Here is a 15,832-nt window from a genome sequence, read left to right as displayed (position 1 = left end):
GCGAGAGGAGGAGGAGAGAGGAAGAGGAGGAAGAAATGACGAGGATGAGGAGGGAGACGGACGACATTAGGAGGAGGGCAAGGAGGATGAGAGAAGGGGAGGAGTACGGAAGGAGGAGGAGGATCGAATAGCCTCTCCTCTGTACCCTCCCCTCCACCTCCTCAGGAACTGCGCTCTAATTTTGCGTTACAGGGAGCTGTAAACGTCTTTCTTTTCTTTTTTTATTTTAGAGAGTTTGAAAGAGGGGACAGTCCAAAAGGCTAAGGAGCGTCACTGGACACTGGTACCTTAAATTTCGCGTAAGTGCTTACAAAATATACAAAAAAGAAATGCATTCAGCTGAAAGTTACCAATTCAAACATACACAATCGGCCTTTTCCAGATAACATAGAAATAAATGCACAACAAGAACACAAACTGTTTAAAATACACAGTATACGCGAATGACTGAGTCTGAGATGACAGCACCGTCTTCCGCCACAAAATTTGTAACCTTGGGGCCGTATTCAACCCACCAGTCTACGGCGCTGGCATTCTCAAGATTGAACCAGACCACACCGTCGTGTGTTGCATTCCACCCAAGGCGATCTCTCGACTTTTTACTCAGCACATCTGCGGCGGTTACCAAATTTCCGCAATGCGGCGCTACTGGTGTTACAAAACACTAGTGCAGAAAAATAGAAAACATTAGATTTTTCTTATGCCGACCGAACGCGTGGGGGCAAAAACTGTCGTCGTTATGTCTTATCATAGCTGGGACACAATAGCAGAACATTTCATGCGATACTATACTAGACCTAAGCGACACCAGCGAAAGCGACATCATCCCATAAAAAAATAAAACACGGGAGCCACAGGCCCGAGAGACCATGTTGAATTCGATACTGGTGGGGTTCGCACACTTGAAACATAATCTGCGGCGGCCTCTCTCACTGGAATTGGTATCGATCCTGTCTTGGCTTGTGAACGGTCGTGATTGTTTTGAGTGCCTTCCGTCCCGCCTGTTCCTTCTTGAACACTGCTGACGAATGTTCTAGGATCATCATTTTCTCGTCAATAGTGGGAATGTAAATGTGACATTGAATTATGAACTTTATTTTTATTACAATAAATTAGAAGATTCATGAGCTCGGTTTATTGTTCTGTGAATATGTTGTTACTTAGAACTCGTTAAGATTCTTTTTTGTCAGGCATATGCCGAAGAATAAAAATTTTATAAAAAAGATTACATTACTGTGTGCTCAGGTAATGATGTATTGGTGATTGTATGAGATTGCTTGAGGAACTAGTATTCTAGCAAAAGTTTAGATTATACTGACTAGTTCATACAATCTGTTAAGCAAGGTACATGTTGATTTGCCATTAATATAGAGAGCTCGGTTTTTGTTTTCAGGGATGAGTGGTAGCACCTAAAAACATTGTTTTCTTCGTTTTCTTTTTGATTTTTTTTGGTTAAGTACCTTGTTTTACTAATTGATACAAATCGAGTATTAGTTTGACCTTTTTTACACCGGGACCTGAATGAAAACACTATAGTGCTTTTGTGAGGCACCAATGTATCGTGTAATAACGGCAAGCATACGCCAAAGGCGCAACAAGTAACATACATTGAGCATTATGATAAACTCATAGACGGGTGTAGAATAAAAAGAGTTAAATAGACCGAAGCAATGAAGACAGGAAACGTCTAAAATTCATCTTCAAGGCTTATTTTGATCGCGCATTGTATTATTTTCTTTTTGTTCTTTCATCACCCCATATGAAAACGTACTTTTCCTCTTAACACTCCACGAAAGAAACGCACACGTAAAAAGAACAGAAAAGGTGAAGCCATTGTTTTATCCTTCTGGTACATATAATGTACCAGAAGGGTTCATAATATGCCCTACCCTTTTTTGTATCTCCTGTACTGTTTTTACTCTTGTTCAGCCCGATCTTTGTGTTTAAGGTAATGCTTAATATACACCAGCTCACCTGTTCTTTGAGCGCATTAAGAGGCCTTATCCTTCGGGATCTGGCAGTAGCTACATCTTTGAGGAGAATCTTATAAAGTAGCTTAGCTAATGAGAACAGCAGAACAATTGGCTTGTTTTATTTTTTTCACACTCCACTTTTTTTTTAGAATAGGCTCAAATTAAGTATTTTGTAGAGGAGAGAGAGCTATAAAATTATTAACTATAAAGTGCACAGATTAGTAATAGAACGTTTAAACAAAGCAACATCAGTGATTTTAGCTATCGAGGCTTCAAGGTGGTTCTAGTCTATCGGTGTTTCAGGCATACGAGAATTGTGAAATAACGAAGTTCTGTCGGAATACAAACCTTATGGCTATGATCAAAGCGAGCAAGGCTGTAAAGAGGTGAAGTCGTTAGTTTGTGACAAAGTGTAACATTTTGATGAAATATTTTATGAAAAAGACACAAACGAAGGATTTGTGGTGACGTCAGAACGCCGAGCTCTAATTGGCTCTGATTGACGGATAGTGGGTAGACCTCAAAGCAAGCTGCCTTGTGGTATACCCACTATCCTTCAATCAGAGCCAATCAGAGGTCAGCGTCCTTGCGTCAGCACAACCTTCTGCAAAAGAAGCAGACGAACGTGTGCTCCGCTTATAAAACGAGCTGAGCGGTTTTAAATGGGTTAAATAAGAGCAATTAGTGATGAGTGAGCGGGGTTTCAAGCAGCATCAGCATATTGTAACGCTAACCTTACAAAAATATCTGTAGGTGCCACTTGTGCAATTGTGTGACTCAATGACCGGTTGATACAGCATAATGTTGACAGGGGGCACTACGGAACGAGTGGATACTCCCATTTTCGTATTCACGCTAGCGCGGCTTTTATGCTTTCGTAAAACAATTTTCGTATTGTAGTTTTGCCATCAAATTTATAAACAATTTGTCCGTTCAGCAAACTTAAAATGCATATTGATTATGAAAAACGACCTACAGGAGTTCTGTGGTATTATCCAAGCAGGTTTATACGCTTTCAATATCAACTTCACGCGTACCGCATGCCATATAACAAATGCATAAAGCGTGTCCTCCCCCCCCCCCCCCCCCCCCCAAATGAAAAAAAAAGAAAAGCCAGTTTTAGAGTTTTGTCTTTTTGACTGCAAAACTAAACTGCCCATCCCCGAATGCCGAACGCCCCTGCCGATCGCCCATTGCCCGCACAAATGCAGCGCCAGAACACAGAGTCAGATGCCAAATTTTCACTACTTATTGTTATTTCATTCAAAAGTTACAAATGTTTCCTTTTAAATTGTAATGCAAACATTTTTGCTCGCTTTCCCTAAGTGGCGTAATTCAGTTATTTTCTCATCGAAAGTTGAAAAAAATAATCACAATAACTTTTGAATAAAATAACGGTTAGTTCTGAAACTTTGACACATGAATCGGACAGTTAGCGCTGTATCTGGGCGGATAATGTGCGTTCGGTGATGCGTAGTTTGCTTTTGCGATTAATAAACACAATAACAATTCTATTTTGACGTCCTGTATATAAACAAAGAACCATAATCTTTTATGTGCATCAGGAGGCGGTGTGATGTAATTTAATTAAGTCAGGCCAAAACAAACCACTGCTTATTATACGAGAGCAGAGTAAATAAACGGCGCCGTTTGTGCGGTTTGTGCTGCATAGAAAGCCGAAAATTAAGAGTGGGAGCAACTGAAGCCGTGGTGAGCTTTCGCAAGTTAATGGCGGGGGACGGCTCCTGCTTGGACTGGTCACAATGCGCATGCGTTGCACTTTCGAGTGAGGACGAGGAAAGCAGGTTAGCAGACGGTGAACCGGTGAACGCTTTCGTCGGCTCCAGCTCGTTTTGCGAACGCGGTCCATATTCCACGCGACCCAGGCTGTCGAGCAGTTGGGAACAGTCTCTAATATGGGCACACCAATCCGGGGGTGGGAATAAATGTTCGGCGCAATAGTCCTTTTTCAAAACTTGCGCGCCATCGAGTAGCTGGTACGCATATTATTCGGACCCGCCATTGTTTCGGAAATGTACTCTGAACTTTTTTGGACACGAGACTAAGGTCAGTGCTCGGCGAGGACTGGGGCCCAATCACGCATTTCGCGCCCAACATGGATTGTTGAATGGATGGTAATGGTTATACCCCTTGTAACGGGCGGCAGCTTCCGCCACCTAGCCTAACATTTCGTCATCCCTTCTTTTTTTTTTTTTAAAGAAGAGATGACGCACCTCCCATGAAGGGAACAAACGGCGTACCTCCCAATGTTGCTCGATGGGTTTTCGAAGAGTCTGTGCCGCAGAAAGCTTTTATATAACGCATTTAGAGTCTCGTGGCGAGGCTATCCTTTGGTCGTGCTACTAAATTGATTATAATATGTTTTAGCTATTAATGATCTTCGATTTAGAGCCACGAAACAGAAATATTACATCAGATAGATTGTATGCAGAACTCCGGCGCCGACGGAAATAATTGAATTTCGTCAGGTGCTGCTTATGTTTTCCGTTGAAATTTTCTGCGTAAAAAAATCTGAGGGAACCCTATTGTTTCCCGGAACAGAAACAATTGCTAGTTTTTACTTGCTGACTGAAGCATACATGCAAAGATTGCGTTGTTTATTACGTACGCGAAAAACCACATCCCTTACGTTGGTAGGTCACGGTTCAATGGTTACATCAGTGTCTACGATTCAAGGTAACTTACCGCGAGTTGCAGAAGTATGGGCGCTTAAAACGTACCTTTTGCAATTGACTGTATTTGTAAAATAAATTACGACAAAATGTCAGTAATAGCAAGTCGTCAGGGATTTATTTTCTGTTCGTAGATTTATCTTTCTATTGAACAACTTAACTGCAATATCTCTATTCACCTCTCTAGCTTGTCGCTCGCCCTCTCGCGGCCAAAGCGGGAAGCGCTTAAGCGAGTGTGCCCCGGTTCCCCCGCTCAACAACGGCATAGAAACTGCTACCAGTGGGAAGTATTCGCAGGCGGCTATAGCTGTGTGCACGACTGCTGAGCGCGTGCAGATGGCGAGTGTCCGCAGTTCATTTGCAATGTGCATTCCACACCATCATGGTTTCCGGCCTGAGCAACCTATTAATGAGAGTTCGTTCTGAGCATAGGCTCTAAACAGCACCTACAAAGATGGCGTCAATTGAATGTTCGTTATACGAACGGTCTTATGTTTGGCCCCATTCTTTGTGTCTCCTCGTCTCGGGGATTTTCAGAATGAAACTCCCAACTGTATCCTCGGAAGAAAACAGCTGGCAAACAACTGTTTTTGAATAAGAACAGCATTCTGTTTGTTGTTGGTGTCTTTGCTGCTTCCGCAAGACTATTTTTTTTTTTTTTTGTAAAATTATTCCTTGTTTGCTATAGATGTAATATGGTTGTCGAAATATCACGCAAGGAGTTTTGCCAAAAAAATTAAAACAATAACACAAAAAATTGGAAAATACAAAATGGCTTCGCAGTAAATGTATTCACTTCTATTGACGTCAATGTGCAAACTAAAAGTCATAATTATTCGCCTTGTTACCTAAAAATCTCTGAATAACATTTTTAGATATTCGTATTAGCCGGAAAATGTCGACCAAATATTACTCGATCGTCCTCAAAACGTTCCATTGCTATTAGAATTTAGATGACCGAATTTTGCTACGAGCCTTTTCCCGGGAAATATAAACGTGAGGAAACTGAGGTTCCGAAAGTAAAATCAAAAGAGCGACGGGTCTTTTTATATTCCCTAAAAGCGAAGAAGGATGTGGTATCGAGCAATATTCTCAAAGTTAAAGTAGGAAGAACGTAAACACTTTAGGCAAACAAACTGTTGAAATATTTCCAGACCGGATAAAGCAAACAAGAAGCCACGTTAGATAAAAAGAAATACTGGCTCGTCGTAAGACCTCTTCCAGCGCTTCAGGACGTGGCAGCAAAACCACAGACACTAATTAATCAAAAATAATAACAATACATTGTTGTTGTTGTTTTTGTCGGAATCCCGCGTGGCCAAAGGCGCCTCTTTTCAAGATATGATAAATGTTCAGGTTGGCAAATATCTCCCCCGGAGCTTTAGGCGCACGATGTCGCAAGGTAAACAACCTTGAGCGATCGTTTCTCTCGGCGAAAAGAGTCGACGCGCGACAGCGTTTATTCTCGGTGAATAATGTATCAGAGTACTGGCAAATTCGAGTTGCGCGAACACGGCTTTCCGAGGTTGCTCGACATACCTCCGCGACAAGGTTATTTTTGAAGCCACGTATCTAAGCTTCTCGTTTCGCTACACTAGCTAGAATCACTGGCAGAATTAAAACGGCAGGGTGTGGTTTTTCGAGAGCCCGGCCTGCAGCACGCGGGCGCGCGAAGCCTTCCACCGTGCTTTGGTTGCACAAGCGCGCTCGAGGTGCGTGCGACGGTGAAGCCTGGTCCTAAGTACATACGGAGCTTTCACTAGAGGCGAAAGAACTTGACCTCCCTTCTAGCGTTCTAATTCTGTCAGTGAAAATACCGGACGCGGCTTAAAGAATGTGAGAGTGCGATAGTTTGTATGCTCACACATCTTTAATTCATATCTATGCGAGAAGATGCTTATAAGAAGAGGAAGAGATGAGACCGCGAGGGGACATCAGTGCAGCAAGCTCTGGTTCGAGTGATTAGTGGGTAGACGGAAAGCCAGCTACCATTGCTTCCATTAGTTGCTGGAACGCGCTCATACTCGGAACGCTGGACTCCGGCGTACGGCGTTCAAACGCGTTCGAAGAGCGAGTGGAGGTAACGGCAGCTCGCTTTGAGTATAGCCTTTTAACATTCAAACCAGAGCTCCGCTCTCCGACGTCCACGCGCTTTTTAATCTCGTCCTCTTCCTCATTTTGTTCTCGCATAGGGAGGACGCCTCGTATATTTAATTCAATTGAAGCGCGCGCCGTCCATTGTAAAATTTGCATTGCAACCTTACTAGTTCATGACACCTATACCGCGTACATTTGCCGCAATATATTAATATCATTACTTTCACGTGTCTTCTAATCGCGTCATAAAACCAAATGTTAGATATGTTTTTCAACGTAGCATTTAGTTTTTGAGGAAAACTTTTTTTTTCACTGAGAGCGTAAAAAACGCCGGGCGTTGCGAGTACTGGGCTTGGTATTATCACACTTCGGCCAATGAGATTGCGGCATTAGGCAATAGAAGACAAGAGGACCAATCACAAGGCGAGAAGCGCGAGCATGTACGTGTATCAGCGGGAACCCCTCTCGATGACATTAGCAAATTGTTCTTCAACGAGCTTTCAGACTTCGATGGTTTCTAAACGGCGGACTGAATTCGCAGTCGTGACTCCGGAATAGGAGCTTGGCACAGGTCATGCAGCTCGGTCAAGTTCTTCTCGAAGCCGCTGAAAAAAAAAGGAAAACACTGTAAGTGCGCAAGCGAACTGGCGGTATTTAATCAAAGCCTCGGATGTTAAACGAAAAATAAGAAACCGCCCTTTATTCGGTATTGCACCGAACTTTAAGCCACCTTGCGGCCGTAGCAAAGGTTCAGGAAAGCTACATCGGAAAGCTTTTTTTGATTTATTAAGTACCGCGCTTTGCTTTGTTTCGCTCGAGGAAAGAAGCAGATGCGCAGCGTAACATGTGAAAGCATATCGACCATTACGCTAGGGCCAACTTACATCTTTGCTTCCATTGCTGACCACCTAAAACATAGAGCGGTTTGACGGGGTCTAGAATTCTACTACGTTTGTACGAGCGTTGAAGAAGATATTCAGTTGTATGTTACGCAGTTGCGACACCAAAAACACAAATTACGAAACAAATACGTCGAAATATTAGGCACATAGGACACAATTTGCTCATAAATCGAATTTTTAAATCTCCTATATATCGGTGGCATGACGAGGGTAGAAAAAATGGCCCGCAAAAATGGCCCCTATAAGATGGTACAGGAAAAAATGGGGGTCGCAAAAAATAAACCCGGAAAGAATGGCTCCAACTGGCACGTGGGAAGAAATAGTCCCCAGAGGTTAGGAAACTTTATTCCCCGTGGAACCCATTTTGAAACTTTCGAGACATAATAACTTCGCACATTTTCCCATCACAGTAATCGCAATATGGCTTTCAATGTTTGTCCTTTTCTTTTAATTTTCCAATAAAAAGAAACAGAGAGACGCTCTCAACAAACTCATGTGAATATTCCCGTTACATGCAGCAACGTTAGAGTCAAATGGTATGTCCGACATCACGCAGGAAGTGCTCAATTGCTGTCGTCGAGGCGGCATATTTCCTTGCAGGGGTTCTTAAGACGGCGTTACATTTCGAAGAGCGTCGGCTTTCTCCTCAGCTTGGGAGGAGCGCTGGCTCAGTCCTTGAACATCTTCAGGGTTACGGTCGATTTCTCAAAGAGTAAGGCATCGATGGCCTCCGACACTGTTGAATGGCTCTGGGATGTGACCGGCAATGCTTTCAAGCTTTGTATTTCCATGCTTCCCGCTATCGTGTCGTAGTGCAATTTCTTTCTTGTTTTGGTTGAAGAAAAAACATGACTACAACATTTCAAACCAGAATGTTATTACTGTGTTGTAGACCATTCCAAAATTGCAAAATTTTTGAAACATTTGTTTCGTTCATTTTAAAATGGATTTCGCGTGTGATATATAATACTACCCCTTAAGGACAATTCTTTTCTACTTTCCACTTTGGGCGATTCTCTTCGAGGGACACGAAAATTGTCATTACGAACCCTTTTACTGTGAGCTCTCGAAAAGCTTCAGTCGACTTTAGACCATCGAGAACAAAATGAGCTAAATAGTCTTCCACAATTTTTTTTTGGCATAGCCGCCAGCTTTTGAAAAGAGATGTTCTCCGGAGTAAAATTAGCATCCGAAGTTCAGGTACCATACCTTGGACTATTTGACACATTAAGAGATAATAGAGCGTGTGCTGCCGCAGATGTGGAAAACTGCCGCATCAAGTGTTTTAGCTCATTTAATGTGAGGGAAGGTACATTATAATGTGTACAGTAACACCGAGCTATCCATTTTAGTCACCAGAAGACTACGGATGGTGCATCCAAGCGAAGTCATTTCGGAACTGAATTAGATGAATAATAGATTGAAATTAACAATATCCGCAAAAAAGTCGAAAATTCGGAAAAGTTCTTTATTGAAAATGTTGACTCCCGCTTAACATAACGATGACATCAACAAAAATACAGACGTTTCACCACTTTCACGAGTGGAATCTTCCCTAAATAGTGACAAAATGAGAAGAGTGGCCCTTCAGGGACTAGCTATCGCAAAGTCAGGTACAACTCGGCGATTTGTAGTGTCTGGCGTGACTTTCGCTTCATTTGCGTCGGTATATATGGAAAACACCACCTGTGTAGGTATAAAAATGTCACTATTTCTTGTTGATGTCGAGAGACATAAACTTCAAGTCACGATTTTTTAAGATAATTATAAGAAGATATACCTACTTTCGAATACCTAGATCCCTGGCTTCTTTGCTGGACGCTCTGAGGATCATAGCCAACCACAAAACGGTGACCTTTATGCAAGTTGCTTGCGGGGGCAAGCAGAGGAGGTCGTGGTTTCAAAGTGCCTCAGCTCAGCGTACATAATTGTTCCAGCATTGCGGCTTCACGGCAATCTGTTCTCAAACAGCCGCTCTGGAGCGAGAAGCTCTCGGCAGCTCTCAAGTCGGCCTCCTTTGTTGTTCGCGGTCCTCTGCGCCTAATGAGTTTTGCCCGAATCGATAACTAGAAGTGTCGGAAGCAAACGCACCATTGCGAATCCCAACGAGCCACAGAAATCGCAGCTTGGTTCTCACCTTTGCGCGGTCACTGGATTAGTGCGAGTTGTTGAGATGATGCGTTTTTTTTTTCTTGTTTGTTACTTAGTCGTTTTGGGTGGATAGTTTATGAACATTCCAAAAATGAGTAAATTTTATACTGTGAGGTCTTTAAGGGCACGCGTTTTTTTCTTCTTTATCTGTGTATTATATAAGTGGGTACTGTTTAATTTCTCATTTACATCATGTTTTTAGTATGTCTGCTTATTTTGTAGATATAAGCTGCTACATCGTGCAATAAATAACGCAGACGCCTTTTGTGGGAATAAGTTTTATTATTTTACCTTAATATCATGGGGAAAAAATATTTTCTTTGTATTAGCACACTCGAACATTAAAACTTGTCAAAATGAGTCGGACAGACTGCTGTTGTTACTAATCACGTTTTGAGACTAATACTTACATTGTGCTCGAAATGGGAAAAATATAATAAAACGTTTTTTTTTTTTTTTTTTTTTTTTAAGAAAGGAATGTTTTAATAAGGTTCAGCCCTTTCAAATGCATAATTAAAGGACACGTTTATGGTGAGTCGCGCTTCAACTCACTTCTTCACCAATATACAGAAATAGAAGTACCAAACTGTGCCACTCGGATTCTAATGCCGTTAACAGTTTTGATTTTATTATTCCACAGTACGCGTACAGAATTGCAGATTATGCCTGAAAGCCCTCAGCCTGGCGGGCCCGGGGCGACACGTCTCTTGAGGACGAAGACGACCGAAGAAGATTCGCTATACCATCCAAATCGTTACGGAGCTCGGAAACTGCGGCTTGTTAACGTGCCAGAGCGGTGACATACGCGAACTCGAATCGACCCCCAGCGCGGGGTGCGGGCGACACGTCGACTCGGCGGAGCGTCGCCTCGGGAATCGATCTTAGGGCAAACAAACAAAAAACCCAGTCGAGTCGACCGCAAAGGCACGTAGGAGACAAGGCCTCCGCCTCTGCCCCTCCAACGTCATCACTAGGGGACCCACGCAGAGCCGCCTATAGATTGCATCAGCGTGTCCGGCGGCAGGCGGCGAAGCCAATACAGACGTGTCTGCCGCTTTTCTGCGTACCTTTGTCGAGCTTCCATGTGTTTACCGCTTGGCGCGGGTCAGAGGTCTACTAGCGATGACGTCATGGGTGGGCCTTGTCTTCTAGGTGGTATTGGTCGACCGTAATAGCACCGACGGTGACACGCAGGACGTGTGCGGCTTATAAGCGGGTAAAAGAAAGAAAAAAAAATCTAAAACCAATTGTCGCAGACGCCGGTGGATCCTATCCCCAAATTAATGACGCCACTTTGCCGGTTTTATTTATTTGTCGCGGTTATGCGGGATCTTTTGTTGGGGAGGGTGGGCTAATTTCTGAGATGCGACATTGGGCGTCTGTGAATCGGGGCATGGGTGATTTGTCTTTCAAACGATTAGCGCAACTTTAATAACATTTTTTTGCGTTTTTAATTTTTTGTTGGTTTGTCTTATTTGCATTTGTTTGTATGCATTGCAACAAAACTCTGCGCTGCGGAATGAGTTCTTAACAAAGAGGAACTGTATTCCAACCGTATATTTGTGTACACAGTTTTCCTTTTATCCAATATAGATTTTAAAAAAAACGTAAAAGCTACACAGAGTGCGGTCTGTGCGAGTGAGATGTTCCCATTGTCTTCTTCTGGTGTCAGCTTTCGTACTCCCCAGTCTTGGGCTGCTTTAAAATAATTAGTAAATTTTTGTTAATGTCATCTTTTAGTTGCATTTTCTCTTTGACATTAAGCCCACCTGGCCGTAAACCTCACTTGCACAAACCACATTTGTGTAGGTTTCACGGCTTTTTTTGTTTTTATCTGTATACGATAAAAAACGTCACACACACACTTTCTATATAAAATAATCCGAGTCAATATACAGGTCTAGGACGGTTTTCCCATGCCAAGGGTATGGTGTCGCCACGTAAGTATGAAAGATTAATGTCATCCCCAATAGTGACTACTTGCGTCATTTGATTTTATGGATGACGTCAAGCTTTCATAATTTAATTTTCGGGATTGTTTTTACGTCTAATACGAGATTAAATTTATTCGTTGTTCACAAAATACTTCAACACGTGTGTTCGGACAGACACCAAAGTACAGCGAAAAGCGCTATCGTCTTGTGAAATTACCAGCTGAACATGAAAAATAAAACGTATCAGGACACCTAAGCACTTCTTATAAGTTGTGAATGTTAAAGCATGTCGCCTGTGACGTACTGCTTCCGCGCCGCATTGTCGAAGGGCCCCGTCCTCTTGCCTCCTGAGGCGCTTTGAATCGCGATCCGCCTTCGCCTCCCGCGACCGAGCGCGCGCTCTCGTGAAGTGGCCGCGCCGCGCTGAGCTCGGCCGTGCAGCCACTCAGGAGTCTGCCCATGCGGGCTCTGCTGGCTCGGCGGCCAGCCACTGCGCGGCCATGGAGAAGGCTTCTCTCGTCGCGTTCCTTGGAACTACGCTGCGCGAGAGCCAATGGGAGCCTCCTTTCTTGAAACTATGACGCGCGCCAGCCAATGGGAGCCTATTCATTATATTGCTGCTACAGACGCCAGGCTTCGCTTCGTTATGATAAGGGAGTTTTGGTGCCGTCTGGCGCCGCTTCAAAAGCTGATAACGCCGGTTCGCTCCATGGGACTGTAAATGCTGTCGCATTAAAAACACACCTAAATTACTACACATCCACACCGCTAGACTACCAACCAATTAGCCACTTTTTTCTTATCTTTTAGCAATCGGAATAAAGGTGCTTTTTATCTATTTTTTTTCATCCTTTTTTCAAGGTTGCGCTCCTGTGGACCCTCGAAAGAATACTATCTACTGGGAGTAGAGTACAATGGAGGGGGCACAAACACATTCGTCCCCTTTTCCTCGATATAATCGGTTAGTGCCCCCTCCATTGTGCTGCACCCCAAGAAGTTGGTACTTTTGCAAGGCCCCACAGGAGCGCAAGTTTGGAAAGGAGGACGAAAAATAAGATGGGTAAAAGTCACCTTCGTTCCGATAGTTAAGAAAGAAGTGGCGTTATTAAATGGTTGGCAAATCCAAGCGGTATGAATGAATAATTATTTATGTCTGTTCTTATTCGGTTATTTTCAGTTGGTAATTTCAGTAGTTATGAACCAACTTGCTCAGCTTCCACCGTAAACCTTTCTTGCCCTGTGTTGTTATTTCCAGAAAGCTCGAGTAGGGTATGGCAGATTGTAGAACCTCTACTCAAAACGCAGGGTGATCCCAAGAGGAATATCCATCCACAATGTATAAAATAAACACAAAAACTCTGCAGTGCACGTTTGTTTGTTTGTTTGTTTGTTTAGCCCAGGAGAGTAAGGTCGCTTCTAAACATTCGTCACGCGCATACCGAAAAGGTTCAGTTGTCCATTAAATGGTAAAAGAGAGATAAATATATAAAGGGCGAAGAAACGTCATACTTTTCTTCGAAGGGGACAAAGAGCGCCAACTTGTCCCAGAAGATTTTAAGGCCGAATATAAAAACACACGATAAATGTTTACGTGTTCACCCATGAACCTGACATTTACATAACTTAAAGCTCTGTAAATCATTAGCTGTTCTCCTGTCTACCTCGTCCACCCCTTCTTAAAATTGCGACATTAATTTATTGTAGGTATATTATCTTGAGTTGTGTATTTGTTTTATATAGTTTTGTTCCAGGCAATGTTTGGTGTCATTTTTAACGTCATGCCCTAAGCAGGTTAGAAATACACCTTTTTTCAAACCTCTTCTACAGCGTGTCCCTCCAAAATATTTGCAGTTTTTTTTTGTTTATTTTTTTGGGCAATATTAAATGAAATATTGGTGAATGCTCCATTTGTTGCCCCAATATAGTTTTAGCGGTTGGGGCAGAGTTTCAGAACTAATCGTCGTCTCAATGAAAACTCATAAGTGATTTCTAAAAAGTTCAATGGCAAAATTAGTTTTTATTTTTTTTTTGCAACTAGCTCCATTCAGCACATAAACGTTTCAGATATATACTTATCCCTCTTCAATAAGATAACGCTCAGTTCTTAAAAATTTGGCATCTGGGTTGTACCTTTAGGGCTACATTTGACCCACAAATAAACGTTCGGCGACAAAAAAAAAAAACAATTTTTTTCAGCAAAAAAAAATGAAAGAGAGACGTTTACTATTTTCCATAATGCCGAATCAGAGTGCAGCTCTTTAGGGGAGGAGAAGAAGGTACAGAGGGGAGGGTATACCCCTCCTCGCACTCCGTACCCTCCCCTCCTCCTCTCCTGCTTCCTTCCCATTTAGTGGGAAATTTTCGCTAAATTGTTCGCTAAACTTAGCGGGGAAATTTTTCCGTTAAATTTATCGGGAAATTTTTCTCAAATTTTAGTGGTAACGTTTCACCGCTAAATTTAGCCTAGACATTTCTTCGCTATATTTAGAGGGAAATTTTTCTGCTAAAACTTCTTTCCGCTAAATATAGCGTGGAAATGTTTTCGCTAAATTTAAAGGGGAATGTTTTCCGCTAAATTTAGCGCGGAAAACTTTAAGCTAAATTTAGCGGGGACATTTTCCCATGATGCAACGCGATCGGTTACGCCGACGGTGACGGTGACGTAGCTCAAGCCGGAAACGAGAGCCTAAGAGCTGCTCTCTAAAACGCTACTTTTTGGGGGGAATACATTGTATTTCACATGTGAATATGAATATTGCGTGAAAGTGCTTTTTTTTTTCCTTTGAAACAGTCAGTTTTTTTATACACGTGACCTATATTTCTTTATATATTTCTTTTTGTTAAACAAAATTTTGGCAAGGTCTAAAAAAACTGTAAAAAATATTGTCGATTTATATTTTGTCTCAATTATTTGTCGTTTCCTATTATATACACGCATATAAAATAAGCAACTATCACTCACTAAATACTCTAAAGTCAGTTATCCTAACCTCTACTTAAAAAAGAAAGAGGTTTTCAACTCCCTGTAATGCCGAATTAGAGTGCAGTTCTTAAGGAGGAGGAGGGAAGGGTACGGAGAGGATGGTATGCCCCTCATTCCTCTCAACCTCCTCCACCCTACTCCTCCGATTCCAATCCCCTCCTCCTCTCCCTCCCTCCTCCTTCGTGACGTCACGTGAAGGTCGTGACCTTGACTTTGAAGGTCGTCACGTTCACGAGTGACCTTCGTGACGTCATTGTGGGAACGCCCGATAATGCAACGCGCTGTTACGAGTGACGTCATTCGTGACCCTCGTGACGTCACGTGTGACGTCATTATGGGAAACGTCCCATAATGCAACGCGTGGTTACGCGCCGAGTGCGACGGTGACGGCGACGCCGCTCGAGCCAGAAACGGGATCCTAAGAGCTGAAGTCTGAAAAAGATAAAAAATTACTAAATTGAAAAGACGATTTTTGTTTGGTTTTTATGTTATTTTTTTCAATTTTGCGCATTTGCCGTCGACAGTAGGAACTTAGAGGAGCGAGCGTGCTCGCGCAATAGGTCGACCTGGAGTTGCGCAACGGCATGCAAAAATAATTCAAAGGAGGTTATAGTGCATAACTGATGCCGGGCTCAACATTCCGCTGGCTCATGGAGACGCTTGGGGGCTGGGCACTTGGAAGGGTCATTTGCATACTTTCACATGATGGATGATGGGAAAGAAGCATATTTTTCTCGACGCCAAACTGTGGAGACGCCAAACGCTTTTCAGTTCTATCCAACCACCCTTTTACTTCATTGAACTTTTTCATTCATATTATTATTATCACCACTTTTAAAGGAATGTCTTAAAACCTGGAGTGGAGAAACGGTTTTCACGTGCCTCTTTGTTTTCGTTTTGCGAAGGACGGTTCGCTCTTGACACAGTTAAACATTTCCACCGTCGCGAGTTTAATGAATTTTAATATTTAAATTCTTCTGGAATTTCTTTTCTAGAACCTGTAGCACCATGATGTTTAATAAGAGAGTTCGACATATATAAAATCAAATAAAGTCAAATAATATTTTCATGCAAAAGGTTGATGGATAATTTTTATTTA

This window comes from Ixodes scapularis, unplaced genomic scaffold (assembly GCF_016920785.2).
Source record: "Ixodes scapularis isolate PalLabHiFi unplaced genomic scaffold, ASM1692078v2 PGA_scaffold7__128_contigs__length_106722199, whole genome shotgun sequence".
NCBI lineage: Eukaryota > Metazoa > Arthropoda > Arachnida > Ixodida > Ixodidae > Ixodes > Ixodes scapularis.
This window is presented reverse-complemented; position numbering follows the sequence as displayed.